Source organism: Corythoichthys intestinalis, chromosome 4 (genome assembly GCF_030265065.1).
Source record: "Corythoichthys intestinalis isolate RoL2023-P3 chromosome 4, ASM3026506v1, whole genome shotgun sequence".
Taxonomy (NCBI): domain Eukaryota; kingdom Metazoa; phylum Chordata; class Actinopteri; order Syngnathiformes; family Syngnathidae; genus Corythoichthys; species Corythoichthys intestinalis.
The window spans coordinates 28,371,617-28,385,038 of NC_080398.1; positions in this window are offsets into that span (position 1 = coordinate 28,371,617).

Genomic DNA, 13,422 nt, shown 5'->3' on the forward strand with positions numbered 1-13,422 from the left:
AGTAGTGCATGGGAGGGGGCGGGGGTATATGCACGTTGGGTGGAAGGGGACTCATCCAATGCAATTGTGTAATAAAGCACGAGATTTTAGGATCAATTGGGATTTTTTGTAGATTGTAGAGCAAGTGAGCAGAAGGGGTAGAGGTAGAGGGAATATACACTATGTCATTGATGGAGCGCAGGTTTATCTCCAGCAACTTGCCGCATGTCATAAACACTTATCCAAAATATGAAAATCGGAGTAGCTGCCCTCGCTCTCACTTTGAATTACCACCATCGTGACCAACATTGAAATCCAGAAGTAATAATTGAAAATGAGGTAGTTTATTCCCAAAAGGTCTGCAGTGGACTTCCTACATAGTCACCATTTTTAATAAAAAAATGTAACTCTTCGTCTTTTTTTTCTTTTTTACATGAAAGAAATTTTATCTTTTTTTTTTGGTTACCCAAATATAGAAACTGCTTAGTGGGACCTAATCATCACATATTCTGGATTTTTAGGGGTTTGAAAAACACATACTAAAAATAAAACGAAAAACCGCACAATGACACATTCATATTTAAAATTTTTGCTCACAAGTGAAAGATAAACTTAAAGAACTACAGTGTTTATTTCACAAATTTTCCTTGAATTATTCCAAGCAGGCTATTGTTTTTCAGTTGAACCGTGAGATGTTTTTTATTTATTTATTTATTTATTTATTTTTTGGGTCAAATCAGATTCCAGTCTCTGTTCGTATCCTTGTAAATCTAATCTGCCTCCTGAATGCTGGCCCATTTAAGTTATACTCTGCAAGAGCTCCCACCTTTGGCTATGCGCTGAGTCCCGCCGCCTTGGAAGCAGCATTATGGCCACACACAAAAAATGTTTACAGCCCAGACGTTCCTGATTACTTACTTACCCATCATATTTTTTTTAAATTGATTTTGATTACAAAGTAATATAAAGGTCACTTTTTTATGTGGCAACCGCTTATCTAAAATCTAAGGCTAGGTTCATACTGCAGGTCTTAATGCACAAATCCGATTTTTTCATGTTTTTCCGTCTCGAGTGAGGCATTAACTTGATGGTCTGAACGGGACAAGTCGCATAGAAGTGGACCATTTCAAATCCGATCTGGGTCACTTTCTTATGTGGTTTCAAGCCGATCTGGACTATTTGGAATTTATGCTACAAGTACGTCATCAAAGAGCGAGATAGACAGGGCGCTCCGGTAACGGTGCAGCTGTGTGTTAGTGCCTAGCTTGCTTTGAACACGGCTTTTGGGGAAGGGTCGGGCTTGACAACAGTCATAAAAAATATAAAAAAGGGTTGAGGATAAGCCTGAGAATGCTCGGTTTTCTCTCTGCTCTCTATGGGCAATATTTCAAGATAGCTTACACGACTGAGAGTTGGGGCAAACTGCCCGTATGTGTGTGTGCCATTCGCGGACAGTGCGTGCATGCTATCGATCCATATAAACTTGAAATATCTGACTAAACTGGGATTGTTTATGTCTGTTATTTGTGTCCTCCTTATGGAAATCAAAATATAATCACCCTTTAATGATGTTGAGCCAGCATGTGTAGTTAGGGTGACCACATTTTGATTTCCAAAAAAGAGGACGCTCGGCCCGGCCTCGAGATACTTGAATTTTACTCGAAGATCACTCAAAGATGCCTATATCACCTACTTTTTTTACCCAACTGGTTACTCAACAGACTTTATTCTTCTTAAAAAAAATCATCAAAAACAAACAAACAAAAAAAGATTAAAAAAAATAATATAATGCAGACCCATGGAAATGTAGTCCAGTCAATACACACACACAGTAGGCTATGTGTCAACTCAACATTTTCTTAAATTACTATCACAACAATTGTCCTTGACAAATTGTTATTCCCACTCAATTTTTATTCTCATTCAATGTTCTAGATTGCACACAAACAATAACCGAAATAAACTGACAAGCTATTCAACCAGCATGTTTCCAAATGCAGCAGTTCAAAACTACATTGCCCATAATGCCTAGCGCGGCTGAGCTCACTGATTACTACCCTATTAGCGAGTACGGGAGCTGAGGCAAAATCAGACTTTGCTATAAAAGTTAACAATCATCGGCAGCGCAAAGATGCGACACCAAACGAGATTTTACAGATTAAACCAGTACAAATCTCCGACAGAAGTCAACAGTTGCCGTTATATACGTATTTATCGTAAAAAATACAAAATAAACTCAGAAACACAGCTATTTAGAATATAATACTAGCAGTTAACCAAATAAACGAACACAGAACAATTACAAGACTCACACAATATACTGCATCTCTGTGTACACATATAACCCTATATACAACAGAAGACACGTGATCGACATTAACGGGAGATAAACTTACAGAAAGCTGTATGGAGCTACGTCTTTTAGAACTCCTTATTGAACTCCTTACTGTAGTCTGATCTCTCGCCAAACCGTCAGTAGATGGTGGTAATTCCCCATGAAAAAAAGGGTAAACTGCCAACAAAAAAGAAGAAGATCTACTCCTTCTCCCGCCCCTATTAGTAGGAGCCATGTCAACGCAGGCAGGCGCTGCCCCCTAGCGGCCGTAGGAATTCTCTTCAAATTGGTCCTGTGAAAAATCACAAAAACCGGACATTTTCATGAATTTATGAAACCCGACCGGACGCTCCGGAGGGCACGTAATAAGAGGACTTGTCCGGGCAAAAGAGCACGTGTGTAGTAATTTGTTGTGATGCTCATGCGCACGCGGGTTAGTTTGCTCAGCACATCTTGGACTGCAAATTAGTGCGCATGCGTTATATTTGAACGGGCTCAATGGACAAAGGCCGTCTGAACGGGCACGCTAAAATAACATAAATGACCAAAAATCGGAATTGTGCATTAAGACCTGCAGTATGAACCTAGCCTAAGGCTAGCCTAGCCTGTCCAACACGACAAGACCCGCATGCGCAGAAGCATAAAAAATAAATGAGTACACATGCAGTCATCCGTCATTCCAGGAAGATCATATTTTGATTTCCAAAAAGAGGACACAAATAACAGGCATAAATAATCCCCGTTTCGGCTTTTATTCAAAGTTTATATCGATTGATAGCATGCAAGCACTTTGCGTGCATGACACACACACATACGCGGAGTTTGCCCCGACTCCGGCCGTGTAAGCAATCTTGAAATATTGTTCATTTGGAGCACAGAGAGAAAACCGAGCATTCTCAGGCTTAACACCTCCCCCCCACCACCCCTCATTTAATTTTTTTATGACTGTTGTCAAGCCTGCCTCTTCCCTAAAAGCCGCGTTCAAGCTAGACGCTAACGCTAATGCACAGCTCCATCGCTACCGTAGCGCCCTGTCTCTCTCTTTTTGCTGACGTAATTGCTGCATGAATTCCGATTTGGGTGACCTGACAGTTCACACTGCAGCCACATTCTGGAAAACTGTGGCCCAGATCGAATTTTAACCACATACGAAAGTGACCTAGATCGGATTTGAAATGGTCCACTTTTATGCGACATTTCCTTTTCAGACCGTCAAGCTTATGCCTCACTCGAGTCGTAAAAACACAAAAAAATTGGATTTGTGCATTAAGACCTAACCTAAGTCGTTATTTCACTCAATGGGGACCAGTTGCTTCACATTGTTATTCAAATGGAGACAATTTCTTTTTGTACCAAACTCTTAACATAGAGTTTTTCTTTCAGTCAATAAGGACCAGTTGGTTCTTGCAGTTACTCTTTTGATTTTCCATTGCAATCATAATTTTTGAAATTTCGATTAATTTGAGGGCACAAACTAGTAAACTGCTCACATGAATTAAAGGAGCAAAATGTTCCTTTAATTTTTGTGAGCAGTGCAGTATATACTGCTCACAAAAATTATTAAATTATTATTATTATTATTATTATTATTAAATTAAATTTGTTCCTTTAATTTATGTGAACTTTTATTCCAGTAAATGATGGTACAATTAGCAATGGGATTGTTTCTTCAACCAATCACATTTCAAATTCACACTCACTGTTGATCCTGGTTGAGGTCAACATTTTTCTGTCCTGTGATTGGTCCGCCTGGGCCAACCTGCTGCCTGCACATTTACTTATTTAGATTGTTATTAGATTTTTTTTTCCTGACCTGAATCTGTACTCATCCTAATAGTAATAGTTCTTTAGGTTCCCTTTCTATTTAGTGCGTACATGTGTGCAGAGGTGGGTAGAGTAGCCAAAAATTGTACTCAAGTAAGAGTAGCGTTACTTCAAAATAATATTAATAAAGTAAAAGTAGTGATACAAAAAATGGACACAAGTACAAGTAAAAAAGTATTTGGTGAAAACAATACTCAAGTGATGAGTGACATTGTGAGTAACTGCTTACATTTTTGTTATCTATATGAACTGTTGTTATAATGATACTGTAAATAAGCACTACTTGACCATATTAAGACAAAGAAATACAAAAATAACAAAACAAAACAAAAAAACATTGAATTCCAGTAAGAGACAAAAAAAAAGACTTTATTAATTAAGCATTATTGTCCAAAGAGCATGAGCATAGTGGAGAAAATAGTTCCTCGTTTAAATAGCGATTACCGTATTTTTCGGACTATAAGTCGTCTTATACTCTGGAGCGACTTATGTGTGATTATTTACGGTCGGGCCAACTTCTCTCGCAATTTTTTTCAAGACAAATATACATTCATATATTTATACAAAACGATGTATGGATGTTAAATAAAATAAATAATTTGGATAAAACAGAGAAGGCGCTGTGCATGCCTGCGCAAGTGAACGCAGTGGCCCCGCTCTTTTTTCAATCTTCTCCGCCCTCCGCGAGCATCCTGGTATTTCCTTTTCGATATTGAGCAGGTATAGGAGTGAAAAACAAACTAAAGACAGGGGAATTGAAAAGCAAACAACTGCGGTAGGAGTGGGATATGGAAAGGATTCAAATTGATTGTTGAAGTTACTATACGGAAACCTTTGTCGGCTTCGCTGAATGTAAACGAATGTGGTGCTCTGGTCTCATACGAGAAATATATTTAACAAACTTTTTCAGCGTTATTTCATTGTGTAAATGCATTTATAATGATCATAAAAATATGTAGACTATTTAAACATTGAGAAAATTTGCGTTTTTTTTTTCTGCCAACTCGAGATTAAAATAAAAGTCACATCCACTATCCGCCTGTTAGAACAGACAAGCAAATATAAAACATATAACTGTTTATTGAATATCCATCTTACAGTCTTGTTTAACTGGGAGAATTTGTTACTAAAGACAGGCTTTAATTTGTTATCATCGTGCATATATGCACCGGCATCGTCACAAACGTGATCACACAAAACGCAACCACGCATCGCATCCCCGCATTTCCTCGTTCTCCTGAGTCCTCACAAATAAAACAAAATTAAAAAAAAAAAAATTCTCGGGCTCGTGCCTACAAATAAAACATAAAATTTCAGGTTTTTTCGGGCTCTGGCAAGCAAATCAAATTAATTGATTGGGCTCGGGCCGGTTGGGTCGGGCTGGATTTTTTAGGCCCGATCTAACTTCTAGCGTCATGTAATGTTAGCATACCGTATATCTATTCAGCCTGTTGTTTTCTATTGTATTTTAAATTGCCTTTCAAGATGACATGCTTGTTCTTAGTGCTGGATTCTATCAAATAAATTCCCCCCCACCAAAAATGCGACTTATATCTGTTTTTTTTCCTTTTCATTGCGCATTTTTTTGCTGGTGCGAGTTATACCCTTCATAGTTACTATTATGAAATTGAAAGGATATCTCCAGTTTTCCGTGGTTCATCTGTGCCAAATAAAAACGGGGAGAGAGGTTAAAATCCGCGCTTTCGAGTCATTGAGGGCAGCTCTATATGTCAAGTAATTCATTTTTTACTCTGCTTTAAAGACACCACGTGATTGAACAGGCTGGTGTGATCATAGAATGGAAAACTTGCGTCTGATTGGTATAATGGAGTCATGTGATCATTGATGCGGCGTCTCATTGGTGAAATTGGTGGAGCTACTCTGGGCATTGCTGGCAAAAAAAAGTCTAATATGTAGAATAAAGAGGAAAAATGTAACGACTAGGGTTGTTCCGATCATGTTTTTTTGCTCCCGATCCGATCGTTTTAGTTTGAGTATCTGCCGATCCCGATATTTCCTGATCCGATTGCTTTTTTTTTGCTCCCGATTCAAGTCCAATCATTCCCGATATTTTTTCCCGATCATATACATTTTGGCAATACATTAAGAAAAAAATGAATAAAACTAATTTCAACATACAGTACATAAGTACTGTATTTGTTTATTATGACAATAAATCCTCAAGATGGCATTTACATTATTAACATTCTTTCTGTGAGAGGGATCCACGGATAGAAAGACTTGTAATTCTTAAAGGATAAATGTGACTTTGTATATTGTGACTAAATATTGCCATATAGTGTACTTGTTGAGCTTTCAGTAAATGATACTGTAGCCATTTAACTGTTCTGCCCAAATGCATGATGGGAAGTGCAACCATGACTGTGCGTAGTGGCACCAATTGATATATATTCTCTGCGTTGGAAAGTAACACAGGGTGTTAAGGAAATATCAACCACTACCGTTCTTCCCCACATTGCTTCCCACGATATTTCTAATTGTTGAGAGAGGGATTTTAAGGCTTTAGCCAATTAAAAAGAGGCTCCAAAGACTGCCAAAGTTCTCTCTACTCATTTGACGCTGCCTGTTAGCTCTATATATAGGTAAAACAGCGCCATTATAGATTGAATGTGACAATGCGTGAGTGGGTCGTGCAGCGCATGCGGTAATTGCATTAAATATTTTAACGTGATTAAATTTTAAAAAATTAATTACCGCCGTTTACGCGATAAATTTGATAGCCCTACTTTAAGCCAAAACTAAAGACTCTGGATGAATGTAAGACATTTTGTCTGTAACGTTAAATCCAATGAGAAAACGATTTAATTAAAAAATATATATTAAAAAAAGGCATGTCCGATATTTTTTTGCCGATTCCGATTCTTTGAAAATGACGTGATCGGACCCGATTGATCGGCATCCCGATTGATTGGGACATCTTTGGTAACAACTCTTGTGTTGCTCAAAGTAGCCGAGTAAGAGTAGCTTTTTTTCCCCTCACAAATCTACTCAAGTAAAACTAAAACGTATGGCTTAGTAAAACTACTCTAAGGAGCACATTTCTCTTAAAACGTTACTCAAGTAAATGTAACGCGTTACCACCCACCTCTACATGTGTGTAACTTAATGGTCAATAGTAACATATCAATACGGGTTGAAGTTTCCTCTTATGCCCATCACTATCATTCACTCTAATGATTTCAATGCTGTTGTTGGTTGAGGCTGAATTATGTACCCTGTGAGCTTGAAAAAAACCCCAAAACAAAACAAAACAGATAATGCAGCCACTTGCTGAGCTGCTTTAGGACACACGCACACACAAAACAGTTAGGTTGCACAAAACCCAGCAGACAATGACCTTCAATAGCTTTAAAATGGCTTTGACCACACACACACACATGCACGCACTGAGGGGGGGGAGAGCCGTAGCGAGCTAATTCGGAGTGACAGCTCTTTCATGCAGTAATGGCGATGGTGAAAAGGGAGATCCACTCAACTCCATGCTGCGCACACATACACGCACGCATACAAAAAGGTCATAATCGACTACATAGTGAGAAAAAGGTGCATTATCACTTAGAAAAGTGCTTCTAAGATATAATGTAACCCCATTTGTTTGCACAAATGTGGCTTTCTCATGCTACGACACCTTATTAATGACTTGACGGTGAGACACATCAAATCCATTTGAACACGTCACTTTTGCTCATTAATATTCATGATGTTAGCAATTGTTGCTAGGCGGTTCAAGCTCGCGTTTTTTCCAATGCTAAATGCATGTAATTAGTGTACGAACAAGATGTTAACTGAGCTAAACCTAGCAATTCTGTATGAAAATGATGTCCCTGGTGCCAAATTCACTGGTAAAGATGTGGAAGAACATACAAAAGTTCAATTCAAGAGATGGCTTGAGTGTCGAGGGCTGAAAAAGACGGGGAAAAGAGCTGACCTGTTTCGAGAGGTAGCTTTTTTATCGACACCTTTTTCTTGAGTGCATTGCCTTACGCCACAGACATGCTCATGTTTCAACAATCTATCCTTTACCACCATATGCCTTGTCTTTCTTATTATGTATTAGGCCTATATCCTCTGGTTTTCTTAGGTCTCTGACCGTTCTTGGGGGTAATTTACATTGCTATTTTTGTTTAGCGATCGCAAATGCTACTCAGTGACCGCCAACGAACACTTCTAATTTTTTCATTAATTACAAATCTTAATTCTATAATTTATTTACACTAAAGTTGTTTTTTTTTACAACAGAAAAGGTAGCAACAGTGGCAGTCACATACCATTTTATTTTTTTTAGGTCATTCATTGTCAGACAGAAGCAGCATGGCAAAACGCCACGCTAAAAAACAAGTAAAAATATCAAAATGGCTTACCTCTTCGCAGACCCGTGCCGCCCATAGGCAATTTAAGTAACCGCCTAAGGGCGCACCAGCATCCAAAAAGGTGTCAAGAAAAATATTCAAATAATATTTGATAAAAGCAGTATTCAAATAATTATACAAAACAATAAAACAAAAGAACAACAGAACCATTCATAATAAGTCTTTAAATAATAATGAAATCATTTTTCTAGTGTGCCTACTGCCCGCTTCACTTTTTCCTGTGATGTGATAATTTCACCACGGACCCTAGTCTCACCACCCAGCAGACCAGCGAGCTACCTGAAGGTGCTATTTTTAGCCTCCGCAATTGAGCGACGTTACGGTGACAAGACAACTTCATGAAAAGACAAAAACCCTCGGGTCAGAAGAAAAAGAAAGAAGACATCAAAGACGTGAAGAAAAAAAGAGGTTTGTTGTGATGATTTTTTTCAACAGCGTAAGCACGTAGACTTAGCGCAACTGCAAGCTAGCGGTTATTTACATAGAGCTTATATGACTTAGTGCTAAAGCAAAATTATACTGTATCATTAGCCAGGCTGTTGTTTTAGAAATATTTTCAGTATTCAGCCAGCTGTGGATTGCTTTCAGTTAAATTTACTCCCCCTCCAATTTTGGAGAAATTTGGACAAAGTGTATGGGAGACTAAAATTGTCTTGCTTATTTTCATGTGATGTGAACCACTTTTACCTTGTGTTAAATTGTGCTTTTCAAATAAATTTGCCTTGCTTAAAAGTGCCAAGGTTAATTAAATAAATACACCATTAAATATGGAATTAATAATCTCGAAGTTCTGTGGTATTGAGGACTAAAAGTGCCACAGATTTAAATGCAAACATTTGTTATTAAATGTGTCATTAATTCAGTGCTTCTCAATTATTTTCTGTTATGCCCCCCCCAGGAAGACATAAACGTTCCACGCCCCCCCAACTCTCTGCCGCCACTGTAAATATACTGTAGTATCATTTGTATATAAAATATTCCTCTGCATAACATTGTGTTCTTTTTAATATTAAAGAAAAAAGTAATATAGATTAACTTACAATTAAGTTTAAAAAAAAATACTCATCCATACTGTAAAAATACACTCAAGATTTTTTCACCGTTTGATACTGAAAAATACAATTTAAAAAAGTCAATAAATAATAATAAATTCAAATTGATTAGCAACATTAATTTACGAGGACAATATGCCAAACAATTAGACCGAAAAAACAAAAATTAATAGAACAAAAATGACATTGTCATTGGACAGAGGGACAGTTTATTTTTGCTGCTGGCAGTATCAGCTCCTTTCCTATGTTGTGGAGTTATTTTGCACTGAGCAACTTGGTATGCCACCTTATATGATTATATGACGGTGCTCGCTAGTTTACTGATGTAACACTGATAAAGCGGGAGGATTGTTGGCACGTTTTCGCTGAAAAAAAAAATTCCTGCTGTCCGCTGTGAACATTTTTAGACAAAGTAAATAGACTGGTCTTTCCTCATCTCCTACTGTACTAAAAGTCAAAGCCAAATGCTGCATACGCTTCGTCATATTTCCTTGTCTTAGCTTTTCATATCTCCAGTGCTCTTATCCGTGTGCTCTTGTTTGGTTCAAAAATGTTGTGCACACGCTGAAAATGAGAGCGGCACTGCCACCAACTGAGTGGATGTGCAATTACACTTTATTCTAGTACAGCAAAAAAGTATGTTCCCCAAGATCACATGCGCCACCCCCAGCATCGCTCTGCGCCCCCCTGGGGGGGCCCGCCCCACTATTTGAGAAGTACTGCATTAATTCATTAAAATGGCGATCACATTCATGTAAAAACATATTCAATTTTTTTTTTTTTTTTGCTAACATATATTATTTAATTCATTATTATTGGATGGTCCTGTGTAGTTGCCGTGCTTCAAGATTTTCTTTTCTTTTAACTACGCCCATCAAAGATTGTGAACGGATCCAATAGACAGGTACAGTAGACTGCAAGAATTTAGGCACTATTATGGTTATGTCATGCTGATTTCACAATCAACAGCTATTTGACTAATATAATGTAACATTCCACTTTCTTCTCTTTGTAGATGCTCTTCTGAAATATTTTCTTTCTACCTCTGTACATCCTGGGCCATCTTTTACAGCAAACTTATCCACATCAGCACCAAGTCCAAGCCCACCAAGTCCAGGAAAGAAGTGCACCTTCCAAAACAACTGTCACATGAAAGTGCAATAAATGCTTTTGCATCAGTGAAGACAAGGTGAGTAAGGGTATAAGTCAAGGTGAAAAAAAAAGTTGCATTTTAAAGTGTTCTGTGTGTCTTTATATAGGTTTGTGTGGGTGGGTGTTAATCATATAATCATAACAATTGTAATTTATTTAATGCATTTGTTTTTTAAGTGTTTTCATTGGTGCTTATGAACAGTTATTACAGCATTTTTCTTTTAATTTCTGCACTTGTTCGTTGTCTTCTTTAATATAGAAAATTACAAAGAGATAATGTGCTTTTTCAGTGTGAGTGTTTAAATATATGTGGTGAAAATAGGGGAGGGGGGGGCAATAAATATGTTGCCTAGGGCACCAAATTGGGCAGGAACGGCCCTGCCTCTTCGTCCTCTGTAGGACCATGGCCCCCAACAAAATGTTTACTGACCATGAAGGTGTATGGCTTTGCCTTGCTGGTGTTAAACTGGTCTTTTGGACGTCCACACAAGTTGATCCATTGTTCACATTTTTCCTCTTTTTTGGCTTTGGGAAAGTATGAAGAAAACATCCTCCATATGTCGTAATGTCAAGAGTCGTTTCTACAGGTTTCATAGCAGCAGTGATTACTCGGCATGTTTTTTTTTGAAAGATTGCCGGGAGAAAACAAGTAGTAATAACATGAGTTGTATGCGAGGGCGTGTCTATGTTGACGCACTTCTGGGTTACGATGGCAACGTCACGGTCTAAAAATAGCATTCGTGCGGTACGCTATTGGAATAGTGGCAGCGAATGGTCGAATGCTGCCACCCTACCAGTTCAAATCGATTGGATATCTACTAGAGACAAACTAATTTAATTAAAAAAAAAAGTGATTTTAAAAACAGTGTTGTTCCAAAAATGGGTAATCTTAGCTGAAGATCTGTATTTTTCAAAGACTGTTTTATTAAAATGGTTTTTTTCCTTTTCTTTTAAGTCATCACAAATCATTTACTATTTTACCAAAATAAGGTTATTATTTGTTGTAGCGATCTTATGTGAACAGTGGTAGTTTGGCGTCATAAAAAGAGTTGAAAAACGATTCTCTTGTGTATCATTTTTATGCCCATTAAAACTTAAAATTAACATGGTATTACAAAATTGCAGTGTTGTTGTTGTTGTTGTTTTTTTTTTTAAATCAAGTACTTTCTCTTTACATATAAGAAAAATTAAAAAAGTTCAGACCCTCATTTGTTTTGCTAGGCAAAAAATAAATAAATAAAGATTTAAAAAAAATTTAAATTCTGCGCTGATTTTTACTGTACTCAAACAGCAATTTCTGGCCGGGGATATTTCATGTTTTCATTGGTTGTATTAAATGTTAATGTGTTTTTGATGAGCAATGAGTACGCTGCGTCATTTGAAGTTGCATTTTGTTAACCATTTTCAAAGAGCCAAAAATAGCAAAGAGGGTTTGCCAAACCTCATGATTTGATTTCGATGGGTAAAGTTTCATCCAATCCAATTATCAGAAGTGGCAAAATATCAATGAAATTCAGTGTATTTATTGGTTTGGGTTAAGCACTGATAGCAATATTTGTCAAGTTAAAAGTTTCATAAGAGCTATAAATGTAATTTACTACTTTGACGCTCTATAAGACACTCATTTCAACACAATGTAATTTAAGAATAGGCAAGTGAAACGTTTATTCCTGTTTTTTTTTATTTGAAAGTTATTTTGATTTTTCTTATTGATATTTATTACCATTTCATTTATATATAAATATGCATATTTATACCATATAAGGTGAAAACAATATGAAACAATACATTAATAGTATTAATAAGAAATCCTATAATAATTGTTGATGATATCAAACTCCCATTAACCAAAAATAATCACTTGTATACGTATATCAAGGTTAAACTACCGACACTTTTATAATTACATTAGCCATGTCCTTTGTAAAAACATAATATCGTTAAATGAACATTGCAGTCAAGCCTGTTTCTTCCATATTTCATTGTATGGCAATATTGTAACTTTTTAATTCATGTATTTTCATAGTTTTTCTTTTTTTAAGAAAACGCAGATACTTTAATTAATAAACATGATGTGACAGTGAAAAACGGTGAACAAATTTGGATTTGGCACTCAAAAATTAGTTCAAAACAGCTGTCAGACCTAACTCGACAAAAATTAGGTTCTCTCGTGCTTTCGCCCACACATGCAAATACACGTGATTTGGAGAAAAAAAAAAAAGGCTCACAGACGACGGACGCATTGATCAATTATGGCCTGAGGCTACACTGTCTCATCACAACTGACAGCAGCATTATGGTCATAGAGTGTATTAAAAATAAATAAATGAAAATCTACACACCCCTGTTCAAATGCCTATTTTTTGTGATTAAAAATGTTAGGAAATGTAATATATCTCAACCTGACAGTTTGAGGTGTCTAGACTTTTTATATCCACTACTACTGGTGCATTTTTTCCTGTTTATTGAAGAGAATGCCAGAAAGCCCACAAAGTTAAAGATTTATTGATGTTTAGCTGCAGAAAGAGTCACCTCACCTTTTCAGTCATGTAACATCAGCATAGTACAGCATTATGTAGGCCATAATAGCAATTTTTTTTTAACGTCAGGAAGACAATGCAAAAGCAAGCACGGCTAAAGTATTTGATACGATGTTGTCTGCAGGGAAGGAAAACGCTTGAAAAAGGAT